Source organism: Heterocephalus glaber, unplaced genomic scaffold (assembly GCF_053883595.1).
Source record: "Heterocephalus glaber isolate CG9 unplaced genomic scaffold, H.glaber_assembly_v1.0 deba00001004, whole genome shotgun sequence".
NCBI classification, from domain to species: Eukaryota; Metazoa; Chordata; class Mammalia; order Rodentia; family Bathyergidae; genus Heterocephalus; species Heterocephalus glaber.
In genome coordinates, this window is record NW_028258179.1 from 1,050,495 (window position 1) to 1,069,809 (window position 19,315).

Consider the following 19,315-nt stretch of genomic DNA (forward strand, 5'->3'; position numbering starts at 1 on the left):
CTTGGGTGCTGCTAATGTCTAGTTAGTAGCTGTGGCTATGGCAATCGATAAATGCAGTCGTAACTGAAGGCAGGAATGTACACGGCCTTGGCCCCACTCACCGAGAAGCACACACAACGCCATGGCGCAGACTGTCAGCAATCTGCGGTCAGCCGAGGGAGCAGGCTGCGCCCAGGGAGCTGGGAGACACCATCCAGCTCCCTGGGGTGCGTCACCAGGCAGCGGGGATGCGCAGAGGCGGTGGCGCTGGCCACTGCCCACCGCCTGCCAGCTGCGGCCACCCACGGTCCTTGTGAGTAGAGTATCAAATACAGATCTCGGAGTACAACTGTACCAGCAGTAAGTAGATCTAGGACCGGGACTGACAAAATAAACTAGTTCCGAAAAGAAGCCATAAGTACTCAGGTTTGCTTACTGTCTGTACAATTAATAGAAACCAGCTATTTTTTTCTCCATTAAAACATGCGTCCTCTTTAAAGCACTACGGAGTCCTTGACCTCAGTCTGCCCGACAGCTGCAGTGATCCCAGAGGGTGAATGCCCATGCGGCGGCGCCTATGATCAGGTGCAGCCCCGACTCTAGAGAAGGCTGCAGCCTGTGCAGCACCCCCAAGCTCCTCTAACTTCACCGCACCCCACCACAGAGGGTCAGGAGCAGCCACCCTGAGGTCCCAGCACTTTGCCCTCAGTGCCAGCGTCCTGCGGCAGCTGCGGGCAGCCTCCGTCCTCCAATAGTGCAAATCAGACACCACGCTTCTCTTCAAGTATACACACGCACACACACGTGCACACACTCCCGGGCCTTGGGAAGCACACAAGAAGAGCACAGAGCGCCGGGCCCCCCCGAAGTCTTCATGGCTTGTGGCTGAGGACGCTGGAGTCCTGGCCGGCCGCACACTGTGCCAGAGGTTTCTTTGGTAACCAAGGCAGGAAGCAGGTGCCGCAGAGCGCCCGCCGACCCGCACGCCGCCTCCTGGCACACGGAGGGCCCCTTGCGCGGACACCAAGCAAGTATGAGACAGAAGAGCACAGAATCCCGCCACATGGGTTTGCGGCTAGACCACCTCTTCCCTCCCCCCGCCCCACCCCACAATTTTTTTTTTAAGCACTGACTGTTCAAAGCTTGGGCAAACCTTGCCGACGGGCGAGGCGCTGGGCACCCTCAGGAGACCACCGACAGGGAGTGGCCGTGGCTCACTATGTGAGCAGAGGGGCTGGCCGGCTGGCCACGGCGCGAGGCCAACTCGGGGCTACTGGAGGTGCCGTCCTTGGCCGCCTTGAGCTGCAGCCACGTGTCGCCCAGGGCTTTGGCGAAGTGGTCATCCACGGAGCCAGTGATGGACACAGAGTTGGGTGCCGGCTCTCGCTCCTTGTAGTTCTTGCCTAGGCTCCTGCGGAAGTGCTCCTCCACCACGGGGGGGGGGGGGTGTCGCAGGCGGGGGCGGCGCTGGGTGGCCTCCGGTAGCTGGCTGGCCCAGGTGCGGCGCAGCCACTGTGCGCGATGAGGCAGTGCGAAAGGTTGCAGTTTCGGGCTCCAGCTGAGGCACAGGTGATCACCGAGGGCCGGTTCTGCTGCCGCTCCACCGGCGTGAGCGTGGGAGAGAGGCCAGCCGCCCTGCTGGCATCCCCGCTGCTCTTGGTCAGGGCGAGGGCCTGCTCCACACTGAGGCTGGGCAGGGACGCGTACAGGTGGCTGCCGTGCAGGCCCGTGGTGGGGGCCACGGCGCGCTCGATGGGGCTGCGGCTGCGCTCTCGGGGGTCCTTCCGGCAGTCTCCATTGGTAGTCTTGTTCAGGTGGGGGCTAAAGATGCGGCCCATCTTGGTGACGTGGTCAGCTTCACAGTCCAGGTCCTCGTCGCCCGGCTCCGGGCTGAACTTTCTCTTGCTGGGGCTGATGGGGGGGCGGGCCAGTGCGGTGGGTGCTGAGGGTAGAGGTCACCGGGAGGGTTTGCATCCTGGGTTCTCCCCTGAGAGCAGCTTCACGCTTTTCGTCATCAGCATGCACCAGAGATGCAGCCCTGGATAAGACATCCAACGGCGTCTCCATTCCTGACTGAGCCGCCGGTGCTCGGCTGCTCCGGCCCCGCGGGGCGCACGGGGCACACTGTCTACAGCTCGAGGAATCCGCGGAATCTCCATCATTATTTTAAATTCTCTGTAGATTGATTTGCCTTTCATATAAGATCGATCTGTGGTCTCAGTGGTTGTTATCACATCACTGAAGACATTACAAGTGTTCAAAGAAGCAACTTCTAAGAAAATGAGGAAAAAATCATTTCTAAAAATGTAAAGAATTAGTATTCTGGCAGTTCATACATCTTCCAGTTATTTGCAAATGAATTTATCTCCCAACTGTACAATTACAACTGTAAAAAATAAGCTGCAGTAGGATCTTCTGGGGGATGGTGCTGGGGTTACAAGCATCCTCCACCACACCTGGAAGCAGTTAACAATTTGTTGGCAACACATGAGCTGATACTCTCTTCCTGATAAATGCTGCTGCTCCCAGCCGGCCACACAGTCATGAAAAGTAAACAAGCGGTGCTCCGAAGGGGACTGTCCTGTAAGAGCTATCTTCTTCAGGTTCACCTCTTTGCAGATCCTGAAATCAAGATTTCAATAGCTCAACATTGCTGGAATCAGGTTGACCCTCACGTAGAAGAAATTTGTTATACAACTTTCTAGAGCAGGCCCAGGGACACCATAGCCACATAAAATCCTCAGATGCACTTCACAGTGCAAAACAGCAAAAAGCTGGAGGAGTAGAGCCCCCCCCCCCAGTGCCAAGGAGGTGAGCTGTGTGGGCGCCAGCAGCACTGCTCTCCCCCACCCCGGAGGCTGCTCTGAGACAGTATTGGGATCCACAGCACAGAGGCACAGGGGGTCATAAAGGACATTGTTCTGAGCTCCTGAAGATAGAGCAGAAGGGAGCAACAGAAAGAGGGCCTCTCTCAAGCTCCTTGATGAAAATGGAAGCCCATTGGAAAAGTGAAGAAAATCTCTGCAATAAAGGCACAGCAGACCACTGTAGTTGCACAGTAAAACAGGCAGGATGGTGCGTGACTGCAGTCCCAGCACTCTGGACAGGTGAAGTAAGAAGATCACATGGTGGAGTCCAGCCGGACCAATTGGGTGAGTTAGTGAGACCCTTAGTGGGTATCTGGAGTAAAATGTCTGAGGATATAGTTCACTGAGGAGATGCAGAGTACAAGCCCCAGTAATACAAAAGTGAAAAACTAACAGATAGATGAGAAATAGAAAAATATATTCATAGATACTTAGATAAAAATAACAAAAGAAGTGGCCACTGATTTATTTAGTATGGAGAAAAGATGGCTGTCATGGGCAGAGACAGGGGGAGGAGTCCGCACAGTCCCAAGCCTGACTCTCCTGATGACACAGAAGGTTGTGGAAGAATCAGATAGAGACCAAAAGCGTAGAAGCAAAGTTGTACTTTTATTGAGCAAGCATGCAAGGGTACAGCTGCCTTCTCTCAGAGAGACAGGCAGGGGTGCCCAAAACAGAGCCACCATTGCAGGGGGGCTCAAGATGCTGGTTTTGTAGTAGTTGGGGGCCTGTCCTGCCTCTGGGCTGAGGGTGCCCCTACCTGATTGGTTAATGATTAACTTACCTCATTACTAGGGACAACAAGGAAGGGTCTTTACAGGGGCTCTTTACATCTTAGGGCCAAGGTTCTTTTTCCTTTTGATCTTAGCAAACCAAGCTTTGCAGGGTACAGCGTGAAGAGGAGGTGTATCCTCAGCAGACTGTCAGCTTTTTATGGGTGGTTAAGCCTGTTCTGCCCGCTATCTGAAGTCCTTTGGGGAGGGGCTCATCTCTCCCTGCCTAGGGGTCTCTATCCCTACAGCGTTATAGGCTTCTCTATTACGTGGAGACTCAGGTTATGGAACCCCAGGACATGAGGTCACTTCCTTGGCAACATCTCCAAACAGAACTTGGAACTCTTGCTACTGGCTTATAACTGCCATCTCCCAAGCTCACTTGGCCAGAGACGGTCAACAGCGAACATGCTGAGCTGCTTCTCCACTTCGAGAGGCCGCAGCCTCAAGACTGCAGATAGAGACAGTATCTGTAAAAGAATAAGAAGAAGGCTGACTCCATCCAGATGCCGCAGGCCATGCTGCAGCAGCCGCAGGACTGTCACAGACACCCCAGGGACGGTCTCCCCGGGAGTGAGCACCAGTGATCCACCAAAATCAAGGTACCCCAGTGAAGTCTCCCTAAGCCCAAATAATGGCACAGAAACTGGGACGAGTGTGGGGCAAGTATCACCAGGCCCAGAAACATGCAGTAGCTCTGGGCAGGTCTCCCCAGAGCCGGGCACAAAAAACCTAGAGAGTCAAAGTCCAGGGGGGGAGACCGAAGTCACAGCCACTGGACCCCGGGAGACACTGAGAAGCCTGGTGTCCATCCACCCAGGCCTGGCCGGCACTATTGGAAACAACTTCACAGAGAGCCTTGCAGAACCCCGGCCAGTGTGGTCCCTGCAGGAAGTCAGACTGCTCTCGTTCTCTGAGCCCTGCCTGCCTGTTTCCCTGGGCAGCCAACCCGTCTATGGTCCCTTCTTCCCAGGCACCTCCACCACCCACACCTCTACCCGATCTGCCCTGATTTTGGGAAGAGACACCATGACAAGGTCTCTTGAGAATTCCATCCACTTTGAGGGCCTGTGTGATAAAGATCGAGATGTGTGGTGTTTGGACAATAAACATCTTTTCACCACACACTGGGTAGAGAAAGGAGGAGACCCGGACACTGTGTCACCTCAGTTGGAGTTAGAAGAGGCCATTAGGGTGTCTAAGCTAAAGAAAGAGTCTGAGCTCTTAATTCATTCATCGCCTTCTATACCAGAACATCCTAAAGTGCCTTTTCCAGGAGAAGAGAAATCCATCCACCACAGAGCTGCAGGCTGCTGGAGAAAGCTGTATTATGTGAATGGCCACACTTTTCAGGCCACACGCTTCAGCAAACAAGCTCACTGTGCTGTCTGTACAGACCGTGTAAGGGGACTTGGCCGCCAGGTGTATAAGTGCACCAACTGTAAATTCCCAGTTCACAAGAAGTGCCACAAACATATTACAATTGAATGTGGGCAGTGTTCTTTACCATCAGAGCCCACGATGCCAGTTGATCCATCATCCATGGCTTCAGACCCTGCACACACAGCGATCCCACAGAACCTTTCAACTCATGAGACTTTAGAACAAGTTGATGAAGAGAATGAGGCAGGGAACACCAGGGAAAGTGCCAAAGCTTCATCTGGGTTTGAGGACTTTGATTTGCTCTGAGTGAATGGCAGAGGAAGTTATGGGAAAGAACTGTTAGTCCAACAGAAAGAATCAAATTGTATGTATGCCATGAAAGCAGTGAAAAAGGATTTTCTAAACAAATACCCAAAAGAACGACTGGGTTGTCATCCTCACAGGGGCTTTGGTAATATTCAGGAGCATCTGTTCTTTCAAAATGTGGACTGGGACATGACGGAACAAAAGCAGGTGGTGCCTCCATTTAAACCAAATATCTCAGGTAGCAGGTTCGGCTGTGCGGGGGCCCGCATGTCGGAGGAAGAAGGTCATGGTCAAGGTTTCACTGATGGGGCATATCAAGGGAAACAGCTTTTTCAGTATGATGAAGATTGTGGAGCACTTGTTGCATTGGACAAGCTAGAAATCATAAAAGATGATGACAATGGACCGGAAAGTGATTCTACAGGCCCAGTGGACACAATGCAGGTTGAACACCCCCCTTTGGAAATAAACTCCAGAGTTTCTTTGAAGGTTGGAAAAACTATAGAATCTGGAACAGTTATATTCTGTGATGTTTTGCCAGGAAAAGAGAGCTTAGGATATTTTGTTGGTGTGGACATGGATAACCCTATTGGCAACTGGGATGGAAAGTTTGATGGAGTACGGCTTTGTGCTTTTGCAAGTGTTGAAAGTGCAATTCTCTTGCACATCAGTGATATCATCCCAGATAGCATGACACAGGAAAGGAGGCCTCCCAAACTTGCCTTTATGTCACGAGGTGTTGGGGACAAAGGTTCATCCAGCCATAATAAGTCAAAGGCTACAGAATCTACCTCCGACCCTGGAAATAGAAATAGATCTGAATTATTTTATACCTTAAATGGGTCACATGGCCTGGAAGTGGGCTCACTGGCTGAAGTGATGGAGAATCCTCCTTTTTATGGGGTCATCCGCTGGATTGGTCAGCCACCAGGGCTCAATGAAGTTCTAGCTGGACTGGAACTGGAGGATGAATTCGCAGGCTGCACAGACGGAACCTTCAGGGGCACTCGATATTTCACCTGTGCCCCGAACACAGCGCTGTTCGTGAAACTGAAGAGCTGCAGGCCAGACTCTAGGTTTGCATTCCTGCAGCCTGCCTCCAATCAGATCGAGCGTTGCAACTCCCTAGAATTTGGAGGCTATTTAAGTGAAGTGGTAGAAGAAAACACTCCACCAAAAATGGAAAAAGAAGGTTTGGAGATAATGATTGGAAAGAAGAAGGGGATCCAGGGTCACTGCAATTCTTGTTACTTAGATTCAACCTTATTTTACTTATTTGCTTTTAGTTCTGTTCTGGACACTGTATTACTTAGAGCCAAAGAAAAGAATGATGTAGAGTATTACAGTGAAACACAAGAACTACTGAGGACAGAAATTGTTAATCCTCTGAGACTATATGGATATGTATGTGCCACAAAAATTATGAAACTAAGGAAAATACTTGAAAAAGTTGAACCTGCATCAGGATTTACCTGTGAAGAAAAAGATCCTGAAGAATTCTTAAATATCCTGTTTCACCACATTTTAAGGGTAGAACCATTGTTAAAAATAAGATCAGCAGGTCAAACAGTACAAGACTATTACTTCCATCAAATTTTTATTGAAAAAAACGAGAAAGTTGGAGTTCCTACAATTCAACAGTTATTAGAATGGTCATTTATCTACAGTAACCTGAAATTTGCAGAGGCACCATCATGTCTGATTATTCAGATGCCTCGATTTGGAAAAGACTTGAAATTATTTAAAAAAATTTTTCCTTCTTTGGAATTAAATATAACAGATTTACTTGAAGATACTCCCAGGCAGTGCCAGATCTGCGGAGGGCCCGCCAAGTATGGGTGTAGAGAGCAGTATGATGATCCAGACATCTCAGGTGGAAAGATCGAGCGGTTTTGTAAAACCTGCAACACTCAAGTCCACCTTCATCCCAAGAGGTTGAATCATAAATATAACCCAGTGTCACTCCCCAAAGATTTGCCTGACTGGGACTGGAGACACGGCTGCATCCCCTGCCAGAAGATGGAGTTGTTTGCTGTTCTCTGCATAGAAACGAGTCATTACGTTGCATTTGTGAAGTATGGGAAGGACGATTCTGCCTGGGTCTTCTTTGACTGTATGGCTGACCGGGAAGGTGATCAGAATGGCTTCAACATTCCCCAGGTGACCCCCTGCCCGGAAGTGGGAGAGTACCTGAAGATGTCTCCCGAGGACCTACACTCCTTGGACCCCAGGAGAATCCAAGGCTGTGCTCGCAGACTTCTTTGCGATGCATATATGTGCATGTACCAGAGCCCGACCATGAGCTTATACAAGTAATGGGTCATCCTGAGAGGTGAAGAGACTGAACACAAAATCTCAGTGTTGCAATTACCCAGAACTGGCAGTTCTGTTCCACACCCATTGCCGGCAATAGGTATCTTTGTGTGGTGGCAATTCAGAAAAGGATTCCTGCACTTCAAAACCAATTGCTTTTGTGTTACCGAAGTATTTAATAAGCATTTTGCACTCTAGAAAGTATGTTTGTGTTGGTTTTTAAAGAAGTCTAAATGAAGTTAATTAATACCTGAAGCTTTAAGTTAACTGCATTGATTACATGCTATTTTTGGAAGCATAAAATTTTAATTGTGACAGTTTAAAACCTCTTTTAGTCCACTGAAAATACAAATAAATGCTTCTTCTTTCTGGAAAAAAAAAACCCCTCAAATATCTCTGAGCGATTCGGTTTGGACAACTTTGATCCTGAATTTACTAATGAACCTGTCCAGCTGACCCCAGATGATAATGATGTTGTGAGGGAGCTTGATGGATATGAATTTGCAGGTTTTGAGTATTTCAATCATCTTACCATGTATGAAGAAGGGGTCTGATCCCTATTTTTCAACTATGCCTTTTGCTTATGTTCCCATTTAATGCTTGGAAAAACTTGTTACCAGCCTAGGTAGAATTAACCATTTCAGAGATGTCAGGAAGCTAATTTTAGTTTATTGTTTTAAAGCTATATTTAGATGTAATACTTGATTCTTATAGTCTGTAGTAGAGACTATGGAACTTTTTGTTCAGAGATTGGATTTTTATGAACTGATTTAAATAACAATGAGGCAATCGCTTATTAACCACACTTGTACATACATTCCATTTGTTGAGTGGGACATAATGCCTAATACTTTTTCTTTTTACTTATGATACAAGAAAACAATTTGTCTTTTCAGTAAAATATCTTACCTATGCTAGTTTCTCTCCAACTACACTTTTGAAACTGACCACCTTTTGGGGTGAGTTTATGCAGTCTTCAGGAAAATCCAAAAAATACCAACAATTGTGACTAAAACCACATATACTTGTATCTTTCTTATATGAGGAAAATACGGTATACGACTGCAAGCTTTGGAAAGGTAATAGTTCTCATGAAATGGGGCATCTGAAAAAGATTAAAAGATAATTTATTAAATGTTTATAGGGCCGGGGATTTGGCTCAGTGGTTTCACCACCTGCTGCATGAGCACAGGGACCCGAGTTCGATCCTCGGTACCAAAAAAAAAAAAAAATGTTTATAAGTTTTGAATTGTTCTGAATTTGAAACTAGATCATTAAAATTAAATTAAACTAAGATTGTACCATTATAACTTATTTACATTTAGATGATGATGGTTACCTTTCACATCCTTGGCATAAAAATGATACTAAAACAGAAGGATGATATATAGCATCCTAATTTTACTTAATGATCTAGTTTTAAATTCGGAATGATTTAAAATTTGTAAACATTTAAGAAATTATCTTTTTTCTTTTTTTTTTGGTACCAGGGATCGAACTCGGGTCCTTGTGCTTCCGCAGCAGGAGGTGAGGCCACTGAGCTGAATCCCCGGCCCTAAGAAATTATCTTTTAACCATTTTTAGATGCCTCAAAGCTTGTACTCGTGTATTGTCTTTTCTTCATATAATTTAGTTTGAAACTAATGAAAACATCAAAGGAAAACGTTTATAGACATTCTCCTGTTCATTTCCAAGGCGTGTACGTTTCTCTTAATGCCTGGAACTTGTTTTAAAACAAAAAGGAGAATTTATTCACAACATAAACTTACAGAGAATTCTAACATGTCTATAAAGTGTTGCTCTTTTCCGTAAGGGCATTTCAGAGTGTAGAATAATCACCCAGGGTGTTTGTTTACCATGTTTACTATTGAGCCCACATTAGAACTCTTTTGGACTTTTGAACCTCATTTTAAGAAACACTTTCTTCAAGATATTCTTTTGTCCTCCAGTTAAATAGTAGAAAGTGTGTTTAAGATGTTACAAGCAGAAATTTACAACTTTATGAACATTTTTGAACAAATTTTACATGAATGACTTCATTAGACACCTTCCTTGTTCCCCTCAACAAAATCTTATCAGTTTTCTGCCAATGATATCCAAATGATGAGCATTTTTCTTTGTTGAGGTTTTCATCATTATTCAGGGTGGTCTTTTGCTTTTCAGTTTTTCAAGTAATAAGATTAACTGTACATTTTATAGAGAATTGCATTACAAATATGTTTTCAATTATTTTTGTACTATTTAAGTGTTATGTCAGTTCTTTTCACGTCATAAAGAAATTGTCTCAAAATCCTCTTTAGGGGAATAAGTCACTTTATAGTCCGAATGGATGACATTCTGGTGTTCTAAAAAAATTTATTTTGCATAATCCTGTAGTCAGATCATTTTATGCATATGCAACTTGGATTAAATTTCAAGTACCGTGTTCAGCACTGGTATATTTACTGTATACATTTGTTTTGTTTTGATTTGTCATGTACAACACTGTCTTGGTCATCATAATGTAATGTGTGTTGTGTTCTTCTTTTTTCATGTTACAGCCTTTAAAAAAACATTTAATGTAAATTCAAAACAAAAAAAATAAAAAGAAAAAAACCAAATCCTTAACTTATATTTTGACCTTAACATGTAGTGTTGTGCCCAGATTGCGAAGTCCCCAAAGACCACCAGGAAGCCGTTTCCGATGCAAGCACACGAGGGTCGCTTATTCAAGCTCGAGCAGGGGCTCCCAACCGTCACCGACGCAGCGGATCAGAATTGAGAGCCCCGCATTTTAAACTAGCGGGATTTAAACACTAAAGTTACAGCAAGGTTTGGGGATTTTCCATTTAGCAATCACATGATTGGTTGGCATTTACCAAGCACGAAGTGTATACTTCTAATTGGCTAGGCCCATTGGGGGTTGAGGGGTGATTACGTATAGGTTTTACAAGGGAAAAGAGGGACAAAGGTTAGTGGCTGACTGTCAAGTACTGGCAGTCAGTAGACACAATGTCTAATGGTCACGACCACTATGTACTGATGGTCGGCACACTGACAGATTGTTTTACAAATAGGGGGCCCCCGAACGTTTACTTCGTGGGCAAACAGATGGCTGAGTAATTAGCTTAGGAACTTTGGTTTGTTACAGATTGTATCTTTTGTCCCAGAGCAAACACATTTTAACCATTAATTTGAGAGGCTAGGGGATAGTGGAATTTAGCAAAATGGAGTCGCTTTGGTCTCACAGTAGCAAGCACATACATTTGGAAACTTTTGATCATTATCCATATTTTGCCATGTATGAAATCTTGATGTAACGCAATTATCATTATATTAAAAAACAGTAATGTGTCGGGCAAAAAAAAAAGAAAAGAAAAGAAAAAAAGGAAAAAAAAAAAAAAGATCTTCTGGGGGAGAATGATTATGCTGCCTTTCAAACAAAATTCTTAGTATTAGCATGACATTCCCCAGGGGCTGCAGAGGTATCAGGGAGCCTAAGGGAGAAACCCAGGTGAGACAGTTCAGCATTTCCACACCCGAGCCCTTCATGCAACTGAGTTGCCTGGGCAACTTAGTGTGACCCTGCATCAGAAGAAGAAAAAAAATAGAGATGTAGCTCAGAAATAGAGCACTTGCCTAGCATTAGCATGCATGAGGCCCTGGGTTCAATCCCTAGTGCTACAAATAAATAAATAAACAAACAAACAAAAAAACAAATAGTTGCATGATTGAAAGACTGTGTAACGTCTTTTCCACTGTACCTAGACTCTTCTCTTACTTAGGTAGTTCTCCTCAACATAATATGCTTAATTTAGCCAACCAAAACCCCATCAGGGTTCTACCAAAGAGAGGTACAGAAATTCACACAGTAAATGTGTGCTGTCAAGTGCAAACAACTCTTAATTAGCATTGTAATTGCTTCACCATAGGAGCTGTGTGGTCCATTTGGGGTGGCTGTGAAAGGCAGAGATGAATGCGGTACCTATCTGTTAAAACCAGGGTCACCTCGATTGCTGAAGAGCCCTGGTTTAACCACAGTTGAGTAACCATAATCATCAACAACTCTCCCTTCGGAAAACAAATTATATAGTCACTGTGTTTCTGACTGACTCGCATTTCTGCACAAATTTCACTCTTCAGCAATTTGCTGATTGTGCCGGGAATCCTGCCATGCAGAGAAAGAAGAGTAATGAGTATGATCCGAGGGTCCTGTGATTAGGAAAATTCTGAGGTAAATCAATAGTAACAATAGCACCTCGTCAGATCTCTACCACGAATACCTGGGAGACTTATGGATTTTTTTAAATTTCTAATTAAATTCTTACAGAGGAGCAACTGCTGTCATTATCCCTACATGACAAATGATGAAGCTGAAATTAAGAAAAGTTAGTTAAAATATTTGCCCACCCACCTGAGGATGAGCATGACTATCTGCACTTTGTCATTAAAACACCTAAAACAAATTTTTTTTGTTCTATCTTTGAGATGTTCAGCATCAACTGTAGGAAAGCACAGGCCAATGGGGAAAAGTGAGAAGCAATAAATGACAGAGAGAATATTATGCTCAAGTATTCAAAGGTCTCTCCCAAGGTTACATAATGCATATTGTCAGAGTTAAAAATAAGAGGGAATGGAAGGAAAATAAACATTTATCTAGCATATACAATAAGCCACTAGGAACTAGCTTTATGTCTTATCTTACTTAGTTCTCCTTAGAGCTCCATTAAGGCAATAGCATCTCTCTCCTCTAGGGACAAGGACATAGAGCCTCAGAAGTAACTCACCTGAGTTTCAGAGACCATTCCAGACCTGCTTAGGCCGAAGCCTGTATTCTCTCCCCTGTACTACAGCAATTGCTTTCAGATCCCATATCCTAGTGCAGACACTGGCCAATATCAAGAATCCACTGATTGTCTAGACTCAGGGAAAATGAATTCACAATTTCACAAAATGTCATCTAAAAATAAATTTAAATGATTTTTTTTAAACTCTGAAGAAATAAAAGTAGACTGATTCACCACATTTTCTTTATCCAATTTCAAAAGCAAATTCTCACGTAGTTGTGTATGACTAGGGAGAAAAAAAGAAGGGAGATTGTGTAAAAATACATAGTGATCCAAAAAGTATTTGTTGAGCTAGTCATGCGGCAACCCTAGGAAGAGTTCTTGCAAAATGAATTAATCTCTTCTTGCTGTTCTCCTAATGCTGATTACAACAAAATCCCCTACTGGGTGTCGAAGCCATTATGGAGAAAGGAAAGAAGTCACTGACCTTCAGATGAATGTTCCAAAGCATTGAAAACAGGGCTCATAACACCTTCTAGGACTTCCTTACTAGTTTAAGAATAAATTTCTTAAAAACTAAAATCTTTGAAAAGGCCTCTTGTGAACCCTGCTTCAGTATGCGAATGGAAGGTATTATTTAAAAAGGAAGAAAGAAAACGAGGCCCTGTGTAACTGCTGACTGCACACCCACACGCTCCAGCTACCTCAGGGATCAGGCAGGCTTGTGCACATTTGCTGACAATCGAATGCAAGCACGCTCTGGTTCTCACGCTCCTCCCATCCCTACAGCCTCCCCGCCTGGGCTCTGTCCAGTCAGTTCTTGAGGCCCAGGCCAGGCCGGCTCTCTCACACACTGTCTTCTCTCATGATCTCATCCATGCTCTTGGCTTCAATTCCCTGTTGACCCACAGTTGTGCCTCCAGCCAGGATTCTCCGAACTCTAGACTCATATATCTGTCTGCTTGGTTCCATGTGGATGTCCCTAAACCTGCCCAAAAGGAACTCCCTATCAGGCTTCTCCTCCAAGGAATGTGTCTCTGAAGAATGGGAGGGTGTGACAGTGGGGATACCTTGCTCCCATTCTCCATGAAAGCCTACAGTCATCCACCAGATACACAGCCATAATCTGGATATCTGCTTGGCAGGTCCCTCCTCTCCTCCCTCTATCCAGCACTTTATCCTTCATATTGCTTGCTTAGGAAATGCAAAAGAGCAAAGGAAATTGGAAGGCAGTGCTTCTTAACCTTTATTGGTCACTTTCCCACATGGTTAAATGTTGCTTATTTCTGATTTCCTTATTCTGAGGATTTGTAAAGAGAACAAAGAACATTAAAATCCATACTGAACTAGCACTTTCCTGAGGTCCATGAAATGTTACTTCCGAGAGATTTGAATTGGAGCTGTTTCTTTACATTTCTTTTCCCCTTAAAACAGGTGATGGCAGTGGTTCTAAGTCAGTAAGATCGTGCATCCATTGTGTTTCCCAGACCTTCTTACCTCACCCTGTACTCAGAGTTTAGGCTTCCAAGCAAATGCTCTGCTGTACTGAGGTTATTCATTCTGGCCCCAAGAAACAAGCAAGATGATTCCATCTGCATAGAACACCTTGGCAGTATGCTTTGTGAACACGTGTGATGTTGAATTAAGAAGTGGGACTTGGTTTTTGCTGTGCTTGGTATTTGGCTGACTCACCTTTTGAGGTACCTGAAAGAATCATTAAGTATGCAAGCATCCACAGCCTGGCTAGGACAAGCTTGGCTGTTTTTATCAGGAGCCCTGGCTCCACCAGTCACTTCTCTAAAAGAATGAGGCCTCTGGTCCTTTCCCAGGAGCAGCCTGATGCAGCAAAACAAGATTGCACACCAGCCTGACCCTTCACTGCTAGTCCCCTGTGTTGCAACCCGCATCTCAATGGCTGGTCCCATTGGATCCCTCCCCTTGACATTCAGGGCAGATGTGGTGGTTCCCACCTGCCAGCAATACACCTGGTCCCCTGCCTAGGACTCTAACCCCTCTCTCTCCAGACCTTGGGCTCTCTCTTTATCCCCCATGTGGGAGGATGCTAGAGACAGACACAAATCTTGCCATAGTTTTACTCCCGCTTGAAGAGACTGTGTTTTCTGAGAAAAGCCTGCTCGCATGAAGAAAGATCTCTTGTCTCCCACTGGAAGTACAAATTAGTACCTAACCAAACAAAAGCACTTTGATCCTGCACACTTCAGCCTCTTTTGGAAGAGGCTGCATGGCTGTGTCTCTGTACAGTTAAGGCCTGAGAAGTCTAAGTCCTACAGCAAGGGACCTGCTTGCTTCTCTTTAATCTAGTTTCTGATTAGTTTTGAGCATGGCACACTTTTGGCCAACTTGTCTTTTAGGGGTGCATGTTGACGAGACTGGAAAAACCTCTGGAGGACTGGGAAGAGGCTCATGAGACAGGCTGGTCTGGGTGAGCCCAAATTGTTTTCAGTTTTCAGTCGGTAGCAGCCAGGCATGGTGGCATGTACCTGTAATCCTAGTACTCTGGGAGACTGGGGCAGAAGGATTGCAAGTTCGAGCCCATCCTGGGCAAGGGAGCAACTTAGTGAGAACTTGTCTTAAAATAAGATTTTAAAAGGGCTGGGGATGTACTTCTGTATGAAGGCTCTGGGTGCAATCCTCAGTAACTTAAAAAAAAAGTCACTAGGTGAGCAGGCACTTTTAGGGACAGGCTCCTGCACTTATGGAGGAAGCTGCTGCCCCTTTAAAAGACTGGTACCATACCTTCAAAATGCTGTTCCTTTTCAGCTAAGTCTCTTTGGAGAAACTTACAAGGAAGCAGCTCAAATCACCAAGTCGTTCTGGCTCCTTTTTTTTAGGAGCTGGTAGAAACTTTGCTCATTATAATGCTACATTTCCTTCCCAAGGCCATTTGTGCCACCATCTTTCCTTGTGAACACGTGATGTAGAACCCTGAACTGCCCATGCTCAGAAATGTGCCTGCCTCTAGAATTGATAATGAGTGTTCTCTAACTGACTGCATCTAAGTCCCCCTGCTTTCTTTGTTCAAGAATGCTGCTTTTTCAAATTAACTCTAGTGCTTTCTTTACTTGCTGTGAGTAATAAAGCCTTTTTCACTCCTTTATCCCTGGCTGCGCTTATCTGCTTTGTGTTCACCAAAAGGAGAACTCATTTATTTTAGTCACAAGAACAGGTGGACTAGGAGGGCTCACCCATGTCATTTGGTGAGAGACAATCTGTAGGGAGTGACAGGTCTCCAGCTAAAGAAGTGGGTGGTGTTCAACCAGAAGAAGGAAGATTATCGCCTCTTCCTGCTACCCCTGTCCCCCTCTACCCTCCCTCTTTGCCCACAGCTTGAGCCCCCGTGGATCTACAGCTGAGAGAAGCCCAGGACTCCATGGCAGGTGGTTCTCATGAGACTGTGAATGCAGCGGAGGTCACTCAGGACCCAAAGTAACACTGAGTTAAGGAGAACGACATTGCCACCACATCCCAGTCCCCATTTTTTGGTTACAAGCGGTTGCAGCATGACTTCAGCCCTGGGCCCACTGGAACAGCCTTTTCAGGGAGGGCAGTAGCAGTTGAGAAATAGGCAAAGGGCCTGGTCAGGGCACCTGGAGGGGAAGAACAATCCAGCCCATCACTGGGCACAGAAGAGAAAGGACTATGCAGGCATGTGCAACACAGAAGCCCTGTCCTGAGGGTGGTACCCGACCTGCGATTACACCCAGAGGCTGGAGAGCCCCGGGCCTGCTGGCTCTCTTGCCTTGGTACATCCACCTTATGGTTTTCTCCTTCCCTTTTAGCCCTGGCCAGCTTTCCCTACTCTCCCGGTCTCCCTGGAGCAATCAGATCCGAGGAGGAAGCCAGCAAGCAGAGTCTTTCATATTTTATTCACACGCCTCAGTGGGTGGTGGTGTCAAGGCCCCCCATGGGGTTACTGGACACAAAACAGCTCCATTAAACAAATGGTCCATCTCAAGTCCAGGTTGTTGCTAGTAAAGGGAGTTCCCGTTCCCGTTGTCCTAAATCTCCCGGGATTGTTTACTGAGAAACACAGACAGGAGTAACAGCAGCCATGTGCCTCTGCATGTCTTGGCTGAGCCGACTTCTGCATTCTAAGCACTGTAAGTACCAAGTGGCCAGGGTGGCTGGATGCCAAACAGTAATGTTTCCTCTTGCTGTTGTTGAAAAAGGCATTCAGGAAAACAATTGAGCTCAATAAGGCCCTTCCTGTTCCGGCGGGGCGGGAGGGCCTGTGAACCACCCAGCAAACACGGAGTGAGTCAGACTGGGAGCTGGGAGCTTCCTACTCCTTGCTCACAGCTCTCTCCCAGGCAGCTGCAGGGAAGATGCAAAGCCAGTCCCCACCGCCTGCACCCTCTCACCCCCTCCCGGCAGATTAGCATTTTCAGAATCCGTTTCTCCTTCCTCTCCAGACACCTCGGGATTTCCAGGCTAACCAAAGTCAGTGTTTACACAGGCAGTGGGAAAGGCGTTGGCTGGCCATGGGTTGCCCTTCAGCCCGAAAGTCAGTTCTGCAAAGAAAGGACCACTGAGGCTTGCTCTGAGAAAATTCAAGATGCCTGCCTTTCCAGGACTTCTCATTATGTGGAGGACACAGACTTGATGAACATGTGCTTGACTAACTGAGGCCCAGCCAGAAAACCTCAGATGCCCGTGAAGGATAAATGACCAAGCTCCGGTACACCAAATATGTCCAAAACTAATTAGAATGATCAGAAAGAAATCATACCTTAAAGTGTGTTGTTGCCCTTAATTTTCCTGATGTTGTAACTGAAATACTTAGCTCCACTAACTTGTCTTGGGTCCATGAAAGAGCATGGTCAATGCTTGGCTGGTGGTGAGAGACTGATTCTCCCTCACTTTGCTCTCTGTCTCTCTCTCTCTCTCATTCTGTCCCTCACTTCCTCTCTTGGAGCCTATCTTCCCTGCTTTGAGGGTTTTATGAGACATTCTGCCATGAATAGAATGTAAAATCTAAAGGATCCTTCCGAAGGAGGGAGAGAGTGTGGGGAGAGAGAAGAGGATCAGGATGCAGTATGTACACGTACAAATGCTCCACAATGAATATAATTGTGTATCATAAACATATACTACTGATAAAAAAATTTTATTTTAAAGATTCTTCCAAGGATGACCCAACAGCGATGGTGACCTTGACACCATCCCCCAGAGCACTCAAAGCTGCTTAACCAAAAGTTACAATGAAGGATGTTAAGTTTCCAGAATCCAGTTTGCCTACTATACAAGTTTCCACTGGTCATTTATATTTTGATAAAATGACTTTTTATTCAAAGCTTAGTGACCTTACCCAGTCCACATCTATTTGTGCCTCTGATAAGTCATCTGACTTCCCACCTCTTCCTCTCAAAATGGGAATGATAATAGTGTCCACCTCACGGGATTAATCCTTGGGGATTAAGTGAGATAGATGTGGAGCCAGTTAGACTTAACGTCCTACCCGATGCTCAATAAAGGTGATTACTAGTGGGGCCAGGGATTTAGCTCAGTGGCACCATGCCTGCCTTGCAAGCCCCAGGTCCTGAGTTCGATCCCCAGTACAGAAAAAAAGTAATTAGGGGGCTGGGGATTTAGCTCAGTGGTTCTGTCGCCTGCCTCAAAAGCACAAGGTCCCGAGTTCAATCCCCGGAACCAAAAAAAAAAGTAATTACTAGTAGTATACCAATACCAGTACTAAAATGCTTTGGTACTGATGCTAGTACTAAATTAATAATACCATTAGTACTTCCAATAATACTATTACTACTCAATATGAGCCAATCAAGACTCACTGGGTCAATTATTTTGACTGGCTATCTAGTAAATTGACCTTCGCTAAGAAGGAAGCACAATGTCACACCCTAGGAAGGTACAGGCTCTTTCTTGTGCCAAAATGAAACTAAGTTTCTAAATGGAAATTGTTTTTGACGAAGGATGCAGGTGACTGGTTTTGGTTTTTGAGACAGGGTCTCTCTAGGTAGTCCAGGCTGGCCTTGAACTCACTATGGAGCCCAGGATGGCCTCAAACATGCGGCAAACCTCCTGCCTAGGCCTCCTGAGTGCTGTGTTTACAGGCGTGGGCCACCACACCCTGCTCAAATCACATATATTAAATCACTTCGATTGATACATTGTTAAAAGAAATTCACATTATAAGGTTATTTAGAACCTTGAACTAATTGGGTCAAGTAAATGAAAATATTACTTTGTGTTACAGTGAAATATTTGCCAGATTTGTACAATTACCTCTATGTGATGTTATAATAGAGTTTTTTTGTGTGGTGTTGGTTTTTGTTTTCTGGTTTTCATCCATGGTTTCTGGCTCACAATTTGCTCCCAAGATAGATCATAGAAATTAAAGTTTCCCTTCCCCAAGGTGGATCATAGAAACTCTGATTTTCCCCCACCCTTCTGTCTTGGAACTGGCTGTAAAGAAGCCCTCTGAAATGACCCTCCCCATTCCAGAGGGTCTGGAGGAGCCAAGGAGAATCTAAATGGACAGGCCTTGCTGGGTTGCCCCACCCAATCTATCAGCAGTCCTGCCTGTGCAATGACGTCTCTATAAAAAATCCAAGAGGACTGGGTTGGGAGAGCACCAGAGAGCTGAGGGCGACAGGTTCGTGGAGGGTGGTGTGCCGGGAAGGGCATGGAACGCCTTATTGCTTTTCCCAAACCTCGCCTTGCTCCTCTTCATCTGCATCTTTTATAAGTAAGGGTCTCCCTGGCTCCCCCGTGAGCTGCTCCAGAACAGGAATCGAACCTGAGGAGGAGGCTGTGGGAAGCTCCTGGAGAGCCAGTCACTCCTTGGCACAAGAAGAACAGCTGGGCTTGCAGTTGGCATCTGCAGTTGGTGGGGCGAGCAGTCTTGGGCACAGTCCTTGCAACCTGTGGGATCCGCACCATCTCCAGG

The 19,315-nt window shown here is 45.7% G+C and overlaps 1 long non-coding RNA gene and 2 pseudogenes across 1 annotated transcript; 2 read left to right on the forward strand and 1 right to left on the reverse strand.

The window, feature by feature from the left end:
• Nucleotides 1–1,161: 1,161 nt before the first annotated feature.
• LOC101707464 (transcription cofactor vestigial-like protein 4 pseudogene) lies at nt 1,162–2,151 on the reverse strand (annotated as a pseudogene).
• Nucleotides 2,152–5,203: 3,052 nt separating this feature from the next.
• On the forward strand, nt 5,204–8,767 carry LOC101723942 (ubiquitin carboxyl-terminal hydrolase CYLD pseudogene; annotated as a pseudogene).
• Nucleotides 8,768–11,434: 2,667 nt separating this feature from the next.
• On the forward strand, nt 11,435–17,327 carry LOC110346347 (uncharacterized). Its single transcript, XR_002390327.2, has 4 exons — nt 11,435–11,640; nt 11,744–11,834; nt 15,735–16,508; nt 16,821–17,327. It is a non-coding gene; the product is annotated as an uncharacterized LOC110346347 (long non-coding RNA).
• Nucleotides 17,328–19,315: the final 1,988 nt, after the last annotated feature.